This window comes from Ambystoma mexicanum, chromosome 2q (assembly GCF_040938575.1).
Source record: "Ambystoma mexicanum isolate Mex_15411 chromosome 2q, UKY_AmexF1_1, whole genome shotgun sequence".
Classification (NCBI taxonomy): domain Eukaryota; kingdom Metazoa; phylum Chordata; class Amphibia; order Caudata; family Ambystomatidae; genus Ambystoma; species Ambystoma mexicanum.
The window spans coordinates 1,042,973,594-1,042,987,944 of record NC_090924.1 but is presented as its reverse complement, the minus strand read 5'-3'; the positions used below and the strand labels follow the sequence as shown (position 1 = coordinate 1,042,987,944).

Here is a 14,351-nt window from a genome sequence, read left to right as displayed (position 1 = left end):
GAAACCATTGGCGAGTGTTAGCCGAACCCTTGTAGCATTTCACTGAGTTTTTAAAGGATGTTTTTAATTTCTTTATATATTTAAACCAAAGGAAGGAACAGAAAAAATCCTCTATATCAAACAATTAATGTACCCTCAGATAGCGGCATCAACAAACAGCCATTTAGCAAATATAAACTGTATTCTATGTTCTGTACACTCAATAAAAAACAATGTTATCAAAAAATATCATTTTTAATTAATTTTTCTCTTTTCAGCACAAGTAATACAAACATTAAAAAACATATACACATCACATAGTAATATACACGATAAAATGATTCCACCTCACAAAATCAAAGTCACCAGATACTTGATCACAATAACACCAATGGCAACTTAATTAATCTTATTCCCCATTGTGTTGAACAAGCCCTACTTATATAAGTTTCTGTCCTATATGTTGCAGGTAACTGGACATTCTTCAGGGGCAGAAGTTAGTCTTGTAATTCAGGCAGATCTTTCTTATTCCTCAACAACATATTGCCATATCTAAGGGTACATAAAAGAAGAACATACACATTACTACATGGGCATTATAGGTCTACTTAATCGACCTAGCCAATCCCTAATCACCAGTAGGGTGGACAAGTATACAATAAATAATATACCTGAGCCAGTAGTCAGAAGAAGTAAATGCCTTCAAACTGGATAGCAAAACCAATTTTTGCTCTTCACTTATCAGCAGATAGAAGGGTTCACTCAAAGCATCAGATACCTAAAACCAATTCCAAAAAGACTAACTTTAGTCAATGAAATATTATAGTATAGCAACCTCCTATAGAAGGGTTTCCCCTCTCCACAAGGACACAAACCCCAGAACGAACTCACCCTGAGGTGTAAAAAAACTATTCTTCCCCTCTAGACGACTCATTAACAAAGAGTTCTTCAAATGTAAGCCGCTAAGACTCTGGATTCACCATCTGATTCCCAAAAGAGATGAAACCACTCAGGGTTTCAAAAAATTCCACTCCTCTGTAAGTTTTTAGGTCTTCCCATAAAGAAAACACAAACTCAGACCCTTACCCTTTTCATGCTGTTGGTTACACTCCACACCAGAAACAGCAGCACCAATTGAAACTGGTCTGGAGAACCAGATAGAGGTCTCCTCCTCCTCTCATTAGGTGGTTCAAGACGGGAGTATCTCACATCTAGCCCTACAAATAAAGACAAAGCACAGATGTGACCGCCAAAGCAACATTAACTTGTGCCCATCTATCTTACATTTAAGAACGGACATTCATACCCTAACACTAGCTCGCACCCTATCACTTACCTAGCGTAGGACTGGTACTGCATTAGAACAGAAAAGGGGTCAGCAGGCACGTCAAGGATGAAACAAAATAAATACCCGCCGCGGTTTCGAAACGCTCACAAAGGCCCCAATGTCACGTCATTACGCAACGTGATGACGTAGCCACGCTACGTAATGACGTCATTACGTCAAACATTGCGCGATGTAATAATGCGTCAACAACGAGCCGTAACTAGGCGACCACACACGTCGTCCAGCAACGGAAAGAATGCTTTATTGTTGCATGGCAACCAAACCTAATAAAAACAAGGTAGGGAAAACAAATGGGTGAATATCAAAGAGACGAAAGAAAACACAACCTCAACATGGAGAACTCTATACTTAGTGGGGCCATATATCCCCTCTACAGTGCTTCATGCCACCATGAGACTTCTGCCTGAAGTCCAAAACGTGGCCACTGACCCCTGGAGTCCAAAACGTGGTCACTGACCCTTGTTCATATCAAGAGAATGCAAATAGATCACAATAGTGCCTGAAAAATGAGCTCTACTTCAAATGTGATAAAATAGTGATGTCCATAAAACATATTCACCACCATACCCCATGGGTCTAGATATAAATATGCAACTCTTATATCAGATCTACTCCAATGTAATGCAATATTGCATATAATGTCCCAAGATAATCTACAAGGACACATACAAGCTGATTTCTCCATCAGTTGGTAATAACAGCAAGTGCAAGACTTCATTAACCATCGAGCATAGAGCCCAAAAAGTGGCCCAATTATCTGATATTATGCCACTCGATATTTTCATTCAGCCCTGTCACATGGCTGTTAGTTAGGAAGATAAGCTTTTGCTCCAAATTAATCAATTTCCTATTGATTTCATCTTGAGACCTCCCTTTAGCCTTTTTCAAGATACACCATTCAAAGTCCCTAAAAGAGTGCCCCTTCTCTTCACAATGTTTTACTAGGGGTGCCTTCTCAATATGGTTTTTCAAACAGCTCTTCTGTTCGATCATGCAAGTCTTACACTTCCTGTTGGTCTTGCCTATGTACAACAAATCACATGGACATTTAATCATGTAAATTACATTTTCTGTTTTGCAGATCGTATGTTCATTTAATATCCATTCTGTATTCAGACCAAGGTTAACAGAAGTCAATTTACGTGTTAATGGGCACATGACACATTCTCTACAAGGATGATGTCCCACTACACCGGGCAACCCCCACAATGTACTTTGAGCGACCTCAGAACTAACAGTCTTGTATACATCATTCTTCATGACAAGATTACGGATATTGGTACTTTTTTTAAAAGCTACCACAGGCAGTGGACCATTCATGATCTTTTTCCAGTTCCTACAGATAATGTTCTTAACTTTGTAGGACATATTACTAAAAGTATTTACAAAGACCAATGGGGTGTCCTGGTTGTCTTTATTTTTCTTTTCAAAAAGAGCTTCCCGATTATTATTGAAAGCAGATTGTCAACAATTTTAGCAGGGTAACCTCTGTCAATCAGTTTGTCCATTAACCTATTAGCTCCTTCTTCATAATCATGTTTCGTACTGCTATTACGTTTAAGTCGTAAAAATTGCCCAAAGGGCAAGTTGTCATGGACATGCTTAGCATGATGGCTCTTATAATGAAGAAGTGCCTTCTTGTCAGTATTTTTCACAAACGGTTTTACCCATAGTTGGTTGTCCTGATGGTAAATTGTCAAATCCAAATAGTTAACCTCAATGGAACTCGTGGAAGCTGTAAATTTAAGATATCTGTTCTGATTATTCAACCAAACGAGAAAATTGTTTGCCTCATCTATCGACCCATGCCATACCATAAACACATCGTCGATACATCTCAAGCATTGAGTTATTTGATGTTTAAAAGGATTGACCTCCGAATAGATCACAGTTTGTTCCACCATATCGACATACAAATTGGCCAAATTTGGAGCCATGGCTGCACCCATGGCCGTGCCTTCTATCTGTAATTAAAATTGCCCCAAAAATTGGAAAAAGTTACTTACGAGGGCTGTTTCAGCGCACCACAGAATAAAGGCGTTACTCACAGGATGATTATCTTCACGGTTTAATAATGTCTCTTCCACAACTTCAAGTGTGGCTCGTTGTGGGATATTAGTATACAAAGATTGTATATCTAGGCAAATTAGTATGTCTTTGGTGTGGTCAAAAGTCAGTCCTTCAATTTTTACAATGGCATCTCTGGTGTCTTGTACATAGCTTCTCATTTTCATTACAAATGGACGTAGATAGAAATCAACAAATTTGGATAAAGGTTCCAAAATGGAATTAACACCAGATACAATGGGTCTGCCCGTGGGTTTCTCCATATTTTAATGAATCTTAGGTAAGATATAGAAGACGGGGGTTCTTCCTGTTTCCCTAGTTAAGTAATCTCCTTCTTGTTTACTGAATAATTGTAGATCTACAGCTTTCTCAACTTTCTCCTTGATCATTTTCATGAGTGCAGGACTAGGATCTTTGTCAATTTTTCGATAGCTGATGTTATCTGCCAATAGTCTATGACATTCTTCAATGTAATCCTTCTTGTTCAAAATCACAATCGCTTCTCCTTTATCTGCCTGGCGGATAACAATTTTATCATTGTTACCCAGACCTCGCAACATGGCGATTCCTTGCTTGCTCAAATTGGAGTTCCTATGGATGCCTCTGGTTTCAAGTTTTTTCAAGTCGTGTAAGACCTTTTTTTCAAAGATCACCGATTCAGGAGAATACATGTGGTGAGGAGGGCACCATGTAGAAGGATTTCTCAGACCACTGTAATTTGATTGTATACTACCGGATTGATCTTCAAAAAATTCCCGCAAATGTACCTTACGCATAAAAGTGTTAAACTCTAATATAATTCAAAGGGGTCATGATATTTAGATACCACAAAGTTTAGGCCTTTGTTCAGGCAACGTTCTTAATCCTCTGTTAGGGTCTCACTGGATAAGTTGACTACCAACCCCGGTGGCTGCGTGTCTGCATGAGGTCTGTTGACCATTCCTGCCGACTGTTCCCTCTGCCTAAAAAAGGTGGGCGTCTCGACCCGTTTCTGGCTCTTTGATTTCCTCTAGCATTTCGACCCCTTTGTATTGAGGTACTCGTGTTTCTTCCTCTTTGGCCTGCACCATTAGTTTCTTCATTCTCACTAGATGTAACCCCTTCCTCGCTAGAACTGTATGATGTGTTCCTGAACCTGACCCTTCGATTGGGTCTCTGGCCTCCTGTGGGAGCTCCAAAGTTGTAATCTTTAGTAGTATACTGGAAAGCCTGCTCGTGTGTATAATTGGTTAGGTCTTTTTTCAGTCTCTTAACTCTTTCTGAGCTAGACTCTGCTTTGAACGTTTGAATTTCTTTCATGTGGGCTTCTAATTTGGTCTTGAAGATTTCAATATCAAAGTTCTTTTTCATTTCTTCTTCCAATGTATTTAAATCAAACAAGATCTTTTTGGTAGTTTCTTGAGCTGTTTCAATAATTAGAACAAGCCAATCCCTCCCACATTTATTGGCTACATGGCTCAATTTCAGTTTGAAATCTGCATTTATAATCATTCATTGATGTTGTAAATTGTTTTCTTCCTTCTGAATTTTCTTTAATTCTCATGTAGCTATAGCAAGTTGTTCTAGGTCATGTATCTTACTCAACTCTCTAAACAATAGAGAATTACATCTTTCTCTGTTCATCTTTCAGCAAATTTTATTTTCCTGTGTTATTGATATTGATGTCCCCAACTATTTCATTTTTTTTTGTCATTTGATAGTTTCCAATGTGAACTGAAGTACACCATGATCGCTCACTATCGAGGACATTATTTTCAAGTTACCCATAAAGTCAAACAAAAGATCAGTAAAAAATATTTAAACCAACCATGAAGAAGCAACTCCATTTGTCCAAGTATATGGAGGAGGGCCATATTCTCTCTTTTCAAAATAAAGCTGCAAGAGGCACAATATGTTTGTAAACACTACCCACAAGTCACTCTTAGTTTACTTATCTCCTAGGTGATCAATGGCACACACACCAGATCTATTAGTCACTGTGTTCATTTCACTCATCTCTGCCATTGTATAATTTTCCAATATCTTATTGTTCAGCTATCCTTGAGGAATAACGCTTTGGGATTTCCATTAGACCATTACCAGATAATTCTTTTCAGTTCTTTGATGATCTCTAACGTTATAACATCACATGAGGGGGGGGAGGGAGATTGAAACCGGCAGAATGTTTTCCTGCATGCAAAAACAAAATACTGCTGTCTTAATGAAATGCTCCACTGGATGTGGTACCTCCAGAGCTGCTTTGTTGCCTGTGAGATGAGCATATGTGCTTAGGTTATATACTTTTAATCAAGGGAGAATTGTAGGGCCACTAAGGTCCCTCCATTTGTAATTTCAGGTATAGTTCCATTTGTGTGCACACAATTTGGAACTTAGTCTAGACATCAAAGTATATATTAAATTTGGAATCTTCCAGTGGGATGTTTGTGCAATTCGTAGGTTTTCCTGGTCAGACAGGTATATAGTTCTTGGTACAAATCCATTCAGAGGGATAACCTAAGGAATTAGAATGTCAAGTGTGTTCATTCCATGAATTTCCATCTTGAAAGTATTGTATAGAAGTTATGAGACTGAGTTTGGGCTCTTGTTTCTTTTCATCAATATTCAATCATGGAGGATTTGGATTGGAAGTACCATTTGAACTCCTCAAAATGTTTGACACATCCTCGACAATTTGATTGGCACTGCAAATAAAGTCCCACAGGGGCTCATAGCTCTGATGACAGAAACGTGTAAACATAGTAGTGGTTCAACTGAATACCCCAGTTATCATGACATTAAACATTCTATAGAACTGAGTATTACATGGTAAACATAAGAGCTAACCATGAACAATGAACTGTGCCACATCTATTTCATTGTTTGTAAGCAACCCTTTCTCCCAAAAGATAACATCCTCTGTACAGCTTAAAACAACTGAAACGTGATCCACACCTCTTTTTTGTACATAATCATCATATGTTGGCACTTCCCATTCCTCACATGGGCAATTTGCCACGGGTGACTTGAGTAGCTTTCTATGATGGATGAAGTATAATGTCTTGCTCATATGGGATACATGGAAATAACATTTATGTTTCCCAAATGTTCCCCTAGGTTTCAATATCAAAAACTGTGCTCACCATAAATGTCTAGGCCAAACCTTGTGTGCCTTCACCGTCTGACTTGTTGATGTGGGATTTGTGACCATTCTCTAAAACCGTGATGCAGAGGCATTCAGGAGAGAAGGTGGTGGTGTTGGGTCATATTCATGACAGCCCCACACTAGCATAGGTTCCAACTGTTGTTAATTGTTTTCATGCTCAATCATTTGTAGGTACTGTAGGTACCTGCTTCCAGAAAGACAACAAGGAATCTGTGTGATTCATAGGGAACAATTCTGTCACTAAAGTGCAACCCCTTTAGTATTTCACCATGGCCAGGAGACAGATTTACAATGGAGAGCCACAACCATGGCTTCCCCCCTCGCCCCATCAAGGGGAAGATTTGTGCTATGGAGGGAGTTGTTTCCAGCCACCTGCAAGAAAAATTAAGTGTGAAAAATACAAGTACCAGAATCCTTAGAGTCAATTAACTTGCCACACCTGAAAAGGAAATGAAGACACGCCTGAAAAAGCAAAGAAACACAGCCTCCCTGAAGATTGATGGAGTCATGAAAACGTGCGTTTGGAGGAGAAGCTAATGCAGGAATACTTGACTGGCAACAGAGCGTCTGGCTTGTCACCAATTTTTAAACATTGTTCCAGGAGTCCTGGACTCAAAAGGCAGCAGCACCAGGGCCATTATGCCTTACAATGGAGAGCCAGAACCATGGATTTCCCCCTCCCCACATCAAGGGGAAGATTTGTGCTATGGAGGGAATTGTTTCTGCCCAACTGCAAGAAAAATGAAGTGTGAAAAATACAAGTACCAGAATCCTTAGAGCCAATTAACTTGCCACACCTGAAAAGGAAATGAAGACACGCCTGAAAAAGCAAAGAAACACAGCCTCCCTGAAGATTTATGGAGTCATGAAAATGTGTGTTTGGAGGAGAAGATAATGCAGGAAAACTTGACTGGCAAAAGAACGCCTGCCTTGTCACCAATTTTTAAACAGGAGACAGATTTACCAGTAAAAAAAAATCATTGTGTTTCACCACAGAGGGGGTGACCTCATGCCTTGCCTTTCTGGTCAGTTAGCTGCCTTTTCCACTATTGTACATAATAGCCTTGTGTTGGGAGCTGACACCTTGCTTTCAGCAAATCATGTTTGGTAGGGTCCTTCAAGTGAACAAAAGTGGTTCACTTCATGGATATTCGGTGAAACTGTATGAAACCATCATTTACATAATGGGATGATACTTACAGATCACCTGACACTGTTTTAATGCCTTTGATTCTGGGCGTGGTTTACAAAATTGAGCAACCATACTGCTGCCAGTGTCATAGAGAATGTAGGAGAGGTAAGAAGGTATAAAGTACAGCAATAACAGAGAAGAAGGCAGATGTACACAATAGAGAGATGAAAGTCAAACAATTAAGCTTGAAAAGTAGTGCATGGGATATCAGGGACTGTCTCCTCCATCCCTGCTAACTGCATTTCCAGTGTGTGGAATCCCACTCAGAATCAAGCATATACTTGACAATATTAGGCTTATTGGTAAGACATAATATGCCAGGTTCATGATAGAGAGTAGCACCTACAACTGTTAATAGTTTCCTTGAAGGAGCAGGTGTGGAATGGGACCATATTTAATATTTAGCTGTCTTCAAGTAATTATATACTATGTGGGAACCTTTTTGTAGTAGTGACAGTGGCTTCAGTTTTATCAGTGAAGAAGGAAAGCTTTGCCCCATTCTTCGAGCCGATTTGATGCCTTTCTTAGCTGCTTGAACTCAAGAAACACCACTACGGGCCACATGACTCTCGTTTTGGGGCTAGTTGGGGTATGGCAGGAGCCGGTGGTGCACAGTTTGTATAGCCAGCTGAGTTGTAACTTTAGCTTGCAGTAGTTTAAGAATAGAAAAGGCCAAGGACACAGCAGTGACTTCCCTTTTATACCCTCACATTTCCCATATAAATGCTGTTGGTTTGTCTTGCGTTCTTTCTGCACACGCTCATTCTGGCTGTCCAGCTTGGAGATCTCATGGTGTAATTTAGCTTCTCGGGGAGAGATAGCCTGCACATTGCCGATGTATTGTTCAACCCCAGCCAGCCTCTTCTTGGTCTCACAGAGGTTGCCCCTATATCGCATAACCTTTTATTTGTTGGTTGTAGAAATGGTGTGGTGGTTTTGATCTCTAGAATTGTTTCAGGTGTTGGATCTGGAGGCATTTGCGTTTTTTATGGAGGATAAAAGCTGCACTAACTGCTTGGTCTATGTAGGCTCGATTGGCGGTGTTAGTGCAGATTTGTGCTGGGCTCTGCTGTGACAATACATTTGTGGTCTGTTTTTTGTGTTATTGGTAACTAGCAAAAGTACCAGTTCTCTGAACAGGTTCTCTAGACAGACATGATAACACTCTCATCAATTGTCGAAAATCAATGATCCTGTAGGTCTCTGTTCCGATTCGCTTATCGCTTGATGTGCTTTGCACTCTGAAGTAAACTGCACTGAGAATGGGTGTGTGCCTGGCTGACATACCCCCGAGCAGACATTGGTGGGAGGCGAGAGTTGGTATGCTGCTACATACTGGGACAAACTCTACTCTCTTCCCACCTGTTGCCCTACCCTGGCATGGTGAACTTCGTTGCGGTGAAGTGCGGTGCAGATGTCCCAGAAACTGTGCATTTTAGGGTTGAGGACCAGTCCTTCTACGACCACATTGATGTTTTGCCGATTTCAGGAAACCATCTGGAATCCAGGAAAAGGGGTGGGGTGTCCAAATTTTATGTAGCCAGTAAGGTCCACAGGGTTCTAACTGGTAACTATGTAAAATCTGGGGCAGATTGGTGAAATGGTATGGAATTGTACAAGGAACTACGCTTCGCCAAGCCACAGACCCACAAAACAAATGTAGAGTTTTGCTGAAATCCAGGGAAATTATTAGGGTGTCCAAATGTCATGTAGCCAGTAATGTCTGGAGGTTCCTAACAAGTAACTATGCAAAATGTGGTGCAGATTGGTGAAATGGTTTGTAATTGTATGAGGAACAACACTTTGTGAACCACAAACCCACAAACAAATTGTGACTTGTGCTGAAATCTGCGGAACAGGGTGGCGTGTCCAAATGGCATGTAGCCAGTATTGTCCGGAGGGTCCTAACAGGTATCTATGCACAATTTTGTGCAGATTGGTGAAACACTGTGGAATTGTATAAGGAACAAATTTTCACCACAAACCCACAAACTTTCACTTTTATAAATATAGTTTGAGTAATGCTGACTCTGTCCCCCGTTTCTTTATGGAGAGTAATTTCAGTCAGCGCTAAATTAGATCTTAATATATATGGTTGATTTGAATAAATAAAGAGTGCAATGATGCAATTGGAGCTCGATGGTAAACTATTTGGCCAAACCGTGTCTATATGTTGATCCCATGTATATATCACCCTCACTTGTCTGTGTGTGCCTCTCCTGTGATCCGCTGGTGGCAATAGCAGAACATCAGGGATGAAGAGCCCAGCAGACAGCACCTGACTGCTGAGAGTTCTAAGGGACTGTCACATCCCAATGTCATAATCGATCTTATGTCAAAGCTGCTTTATATCAAAGAAGCACCATACTACAGGCCAGCCATGCTGCGACAAAGCACCACACATTGAATTAATATACAGCTCGTACCCGCAAATGATCTCTCATGAGCTCTCACCCTTATACTTACATCACTGTTAAACTGTACTTGCTGGCTTAGTTTGTAATGAAATGTGACGTTCTCCTGTATTGCCGATTAGCTAGGTGAACTCTTGAATCTGCAGAGATTCTGAAAATACCAATTTTCAAAGTCCAAAGCGAAATATCTTGATTTTAAAAGAGAACATGTGTTAGTATATGTGCATATGGGTTAGAGTGAGAGTTAAGATAAATCTTGTGGGTTTCACATGGCCATAACCCTGCTCATATGGTCATTATTAGGCAAGAGGATAGCATGTTTATTGCTCTTTTTATAGACCCCTACCTTGTGAGTTTAGTGTTCAATAGAACTTCATGACTTTTGGCTTCATGCCGAGTTTGGCGGTCCGGTAATAAGGGAGCCAGTAAGCTCACCGGCACCCTTGTTTCCAGACTGGAAAACTACAGGTTTGCCTGCCAGAGATGATATGCCTGACAGGTTTGACCCTGCCGGGCGCAGCGGTCACGGTAAGCAAAGCCGTCACAGAAACACGGGCACCGTTAACAACGATGCCGGTGCTTCCGTAGCCGCATTCCCATAGAGTCATTTGGGACTCTATGGGAATGGGGATTTGCAAATTTACCGGCAACTGACTTCTTGGCCGCCAGACTAGTAATGAGCCGGTGGCACCAGGAAGTCAGGCGCCTTTAAGCCTTTACGGGTCAGGCAGCACCGGCAGGGTTACCGCCGGGCATGTAATGAGGCCCATTGTGTTGATATATAGTTGATAAGAAATGGCATTAATTGAACAGGCTAAACCCTGTAAAGCCACAACTGAAGAATGATTCGTGTATGCTAACAAGTAGTATTATAGTAATAATTCTAATAATACTTTTGTGACATTGTTACAAGGTACGATAAAACCATGTATCCCGTGAGAATTAGATCACAGCCATGAGGCTAATAGAAACCAACGCACTCACATAAATTCATGAAACAGTCTGCTCACTTTTATCAAGACTCACCCTGCCTTTGGAGATTCAATCATGTGTGCGTGCTTAATTTCCTTTTCACGTTAGTGCATTAAATCCGTGGAAATTGATGGCAGGGTCCTTGAACGGCTTGGCGGTTCTCATCTACCACTCTGACATGGAATCTGACGCTGCAAAGTTTCATTTTACTATGTGAAGTAATTGGCCATGCTGGAGTTGACATCACATCCCAGGGGCTCCTACAGAGCCAGCAGAGATAGTGAGAAATCTTGTACGGTGGCCAAGGAGGCTTCATGTTGGCCTCACTTCAGAGTGTGCGTGTAAATACGGAGCCCATCATTTATTGCTGCGACGCAGGCCAGCTGAGCAGGCAGAACACGCAAGGTCTGGCTTGGCAACAGCAAACATTGTTAGACTTTTGGTGTTTTTTCACATACTCATTATACACAGGGGATACATGTGTTTTAATTAAAAATAAGGGGTCTCATCGCCTTTCCGTTTGCAACGTAACTTAATTATCACATGCTGTGAAGCCTGTGTCTTGTATCATGAAAATATCATGAAAATAGGTGATGCGAGCTTACATGTGTACAAAAAGTCGAATGTGGATAGTAAAGCCCACTGGTATTAATATGTAATTATCAGTATTGAATGCCCTTCTTCCATGTTTCAGTTTATCCTTGGTTGGTAAAGCTACAGGATATTTTTTAGAATATTATTGTTATTAGGATATTTATTGAGTGCAGACCCAGCTTCTGGAAGAAACGCAACACTTTACAATCTTTGGGGTAAGAGCAAGGTTAGGGGGCAGAGAAACAAGGGATTAGGGATCTAACAACAGGGGAGGGAGGGCAATTGTCAGCAATGGGTGTACAGGTAACCAGGGGAGGAAACATTGGGGATCAGATCACCAAGTCTCCGGTATGGTGGGGAGTGGATGGTGTATGGACCTAGGTGTTAGGGAGGAGCCATTCCTTGAAGAAGAACTGTAGAAGTGAGGGGGAGAGTCGGATGCTGATGGTAGGGAGCTTCCAGAGTCTTGGGGCATAGACAGAGAAGGCCAGTATTCTGTTGTGTTCTTTCCTGTACCAGCAGATTTCAAGTCTGCATACGGGCCTACTTCTGGTAGGTCTGACTTTTATGATAGTGTGCCTGTGGAATTAATCTTGTTAATCAGAAACCACACCCATATATTCAATTCTTAAATTCTCCATTACGCAGCTGTCTTTTACCTCCTCTTCCACCGACTTGGCATAAGAACTAAAAGATGTATTTTTAAATTAGATCACCTTTTCTAATACTTGCATCACTTACTACGTCCCCTAACCCCCACATTTCACAGCACATGTCCATTCCAGAATATGTGATATAGACAGGAATCTGGGTATAAGGTTTATAATATGTTGTCCTGCTAGTCATCTCATTACTGCAATACCCCCACCCCATCGTACCCCACTGAGTATGTGATGTGAACTGCAAAAACGTTTAAGTGTACAGGCATTGACAATTTGTGAACTGTGGTTTCAAGTAGCTTTTCATTGATTATTTCCCGAATTGTCAATTTCAAGATCTTGGCTAATTATAGATAAAAAAGCAGTCAAGCTTGTTGTCTAGTTTTGTTTCAGTCATATCTTTCCAAACCCTCTCTGCATTGCATCGTGGCTCCGTAATCTACTCTCACTGCATGCTAAACACCAAACAGTTGATTTGAGCACCTTATATTGGGGATGCCTATGCATGCTGTCTATCAAGCGTTTAGAGGATGCATGGAGTCAGGTTAGCACTATACCTAATGCAAAAACAAATCCACTTACAATGAAGCCATTCATATTTTGCTGAGCAATTATTGGACGCAATATCATTTTGCATTAGAATGAGTAAAATCTTTTTTTTTTCTTTTTTCTTTTTGAGGGTTGAGGGTCTTTTATAGTGGTTCGGACCACTATACTCAAGTTTTCACCCAATCCATTTCATAGTAAACACCTACAATACATATTTGATACACATGCTAAAAGAACAAGGTCTAAATCAAAACCCTGTTTTCTTCTTTCTGAACTGCACATATGCTTTGTGTTACAATCGCACAGTGTAAGGAAATATGTGAAAAATGCATGTAAACGTTCATAAGGTGCGAGAAAAAGGATCAGAAAAATCGCTGACAGGGTCTGATATTTTACTGTAACTTTTATAGCTTTATAAAAGTATATAAGCATCGCAGGACCTATTTTATGTTCTTTTGTAAAACCACGTGCTCCATCACGCGTAACTTGAGTCACCACAGTCATGGTTGCTGTAATGCACGGCCTGTGCCACGCGGCTGCACAGCACCCACCCACCTACCTCAATGCTATCTCAGTTTCACTGCCCCAGGGCGTCAGTGATTTAACAGGAATGCTCCTGTCGGATACAGTTCCTTGTTTGACATGTTGGTTTTGAAAACCCTCTTGTTCTCAATTGTACAGGGGAAGAGCATGTATAACTCACGCAGCGCACTGAAATATTAAATGAGTGCATTCACTTAATGGCATAGGAATTTGCACATGGGTTGATGGAAGAGAGAGTTGATTGATCACACAAACCCCAAACAGGAATAAAAATGCCATCGAGCTAGTGAATGTGGCTTTAATCTGCATGTACTGAGGTACCCTAAAACATGCCACTGTCATGAGGCTTCAGATTGCCGGGTGGGTAACTGGAAATCAGTAGTTTGTCGAGAAATACAATTGGAAGACACTGGCATAGCTCTGCAGATGTAAAGAGAAATAGCAACCCAATGCCCGAACACTAACAACAATCCAAAAGGCAAAATAATCACTGCACCACTTGGCAACAGAAAACAAGGTTTATTATTTGCAAAAGGTCTCAGACTGTCCTGTAGAACCGAACTGGGGCGTAGCCCTTCACTTCTCAAAATGTTACAGGTTATAAAGGGGAAAACCACAAAATCTACATGCATAGGTTACAATGCTATCCCACCACCCACATTGGCTACCACCTATAGAACATGCAAATACCCCCTATAGTCCCTGGACCGATTAGGCCACACCTTATCTAAACCCATTCCCCTAGACACGTGGCACACTACATCATCACTATTGAATCCAGCTATGGGATTGGTTGTTCGAACATATTGACACATTAATAAATCATGACCATCATGTGATGTGCACCCCTCCGATCCAGGCATGATCAAAGTAAACTAACGAGCCCAACTCT

General features: G+C 40.9%; 1 protein-coding gene across 1 annotated transcript in view; it reads left to right on the top strand.

Annotated features, from left to right (window-relative positions):
- Positions 1-14,351, top strand: part of ITGA8 (integrin subunit alpha 8) — a 791,003-nt gene that overhangs the window by 650,959 nt on the left and 125,693 nt on the right. The window lies entirely within an intron of this gene.